Below are 2,299 nucleotides of genomic sequence, written 5' to 3'. Positions count from 1 at the left end.
CTCTTACTAGTTGCTATTACCGTGAAAAGGTAATGGAGGTAAAGTATATAGCAATAGGCAACGTTTATTTTGAGGTATTAGAATGAAAATTAAGAAAATTTTAGTCTTTATTTTTTAAATTTTAATATTTTAATACTTCTAAAAAATGAAAAAATAGTGATTGAAATTTGTAGAGAAAAAGAAATTTTAATAATATTTTATATTTAAAATATTCTTATTTTAATTAATTAATTCCAACTTTATCTTTTATGCAAATTAAATTAAAATTTTATTTTTATTTTAGTCTCTGTCTTCCACTTTACATTAAATACAATATTGAGATTTATTTCAGTTTTTATTTTTCAATCTCCGTCTCTTAGTTTCTGTTTATCTTTCAAATGCTAATTGTTTCTTGGGCAACATTTACATATTCATTAGAGACTCACACAAATAAAATGAGATGGTATATATCAACCAATCTATCATAAAGAACACAACATACTGCCAATGAGTCATAGATCAAATGGCATAATCTCCTTATACTCAATTAAGAGGTTGTTGATTCGAGTCACCTATCTTTAGTAAAAAAAAAAAAAAAACTACGTACATGCCCAAACAGCTGCAACCAAATTCACATGCAGCCTGAAAAATGTCACAAGTGAACTATGCATACAAATTATCACAATCTCATTTCCTTATATAGGTATCTACTCATATTTATTGCAGCTACTAAAAAGAAAATATTAACAAAATTTGCTCAATTTCCCCCTTTGGAACTATATATGGTGTTATTCAAGATATAGCCTGTGTACAAATAGTGCCTGAGATAGATATATATCCAAATGAAACTATTTTTTATTTGAAAGATTATTCTTTTTATTTATATTCATTATACATTGACTATAAAACTATTAGTCATGTAACATGAATGATTCATATTAATCCAACGAATAAACTCCTAAAAATATCTTCAACTTATCACATGTTGGACAAAAATACCCTCTAAATTTATTAACGATAAAATATTTTTAAAATATTTTATAAAAAGAACAAAAAATACAGTCTTTTATATGTGAAAAATAAATTTTATTTTTGATAAATCGTTTAAGTATTTGATTCAACATTTTGTGAGAATATTTAAATAATTATTTAAAAAATGATAAAAGGTAGATTTTTAGGTTTTCTTTTCATTTTTTTTATATTATTCGCCATTTACCAAAAAATAAAAAAAAATCTATTTAGCATAAAATCACAAATTTTAAAGATAAAAACATCTTATTTAATTTTTTTAATCATGTTATAAAAAATCAACATCCGATATTTTAAGTTTTTTTTTTGAAAACAAATATATTTAATATTTAAATACTTTTGTTATATTTTAAAATGTTTTGGAGGTGTATGTATGTTTTTGTTGTTAATAAATTTTAAAAATACTTTAGTCAATAATTTAATCATTTACTCTGATCCAACTTGTAAAGGTTTTGCAACATCTTCAAGTGTTTAACAAAAGACATTTACTAATTAAAAAAAAAAAAGTGGTATATATACAGATTTGAAATTAAAGTTCTAATCAATTGGATAGAATAAAAGTTTAAAATGTTCTCCTTGTGGGACCTTGAATTAATAAGTCCATAGAATATTGGTTATTAATTGTTAATTAAAAGAAAAATGTTTCTTTCTAGAAATTTTAAATATGTATTTAGTAGTAACTTTTCTGATTTTATAGTCTAATCACGGTCAAATTAAACAAACCGTTTAATATTTTTTTAATTATATTATCTAAAATTACTGGTACATATATATAAGAATATCCATAGAATATTAATTAACAAAAAAGTGAAAAACAAATATATACTCCTCTTATTTTAAAATATATGTTAGTTTAAAATCTTGGTATATTAAAAATTAGTATATTTATTTATTTATTCAATCATGCAATATATACATAAAAATGCAATCATTATATATCTATATATTATATATTTGGCATTTCGAAATTTTTATTATATTACTGTAAATAAATTTAATTACTCTAATAGAACAGATTTATTATTCTGGTAGCTGGTTATTAATTGAAAAAATATGTAAATTAATTTATATAATTTACACAAATATATAGTGGTGAATTTTTAGTGTATATAAAGTATTTTTGTTATTTATTTTAGGTAAACTATTAAAAGAGTACCATAAAGTTTATACAGTTAACAAAATTAACACCGAAAGATACGAATTATAAATAAGTTTTTGAATAATTTAAAAATATAACAAAAAATTATATTTTATTAATAACAAATAAATTTTGTATTTAGCAAATAACTTA

General features: G+C 21.0%; 1 protein-coding gene across 2 annotated transcripts in view; it reads right to left on the bottom strand.

Moving 5' to 3' along the window:
- Positions 1 to 2,299, bottom strand: part of LOC107638295 (subtilisin-like protease SBT5.3) — a 14,985-nt gene that overhangs the window by 11,114 nt on the left and 1,572 nt on the right. The window lies entirely within an intron of this gene.

This window comes from Arachis ipaensis, chromosome B04 (assembly GCF_000816755.2).
Source record: "Arachis ipaensis cultivar K30076 chromosome B04, Araip1.1, whole genome shotgun sequence".
Taxonomy (NCBI): Eukaryota; Viridiplantae; Streptophyta; class Magnoliopsida; order Fabales; family Fabaceae; genus Arachis; species Arachis ipaensis.
Note: the sequence above shows the minus strand (reverse complement) of the source record. Positions and strands in the feature narration are given on the sequence as shown.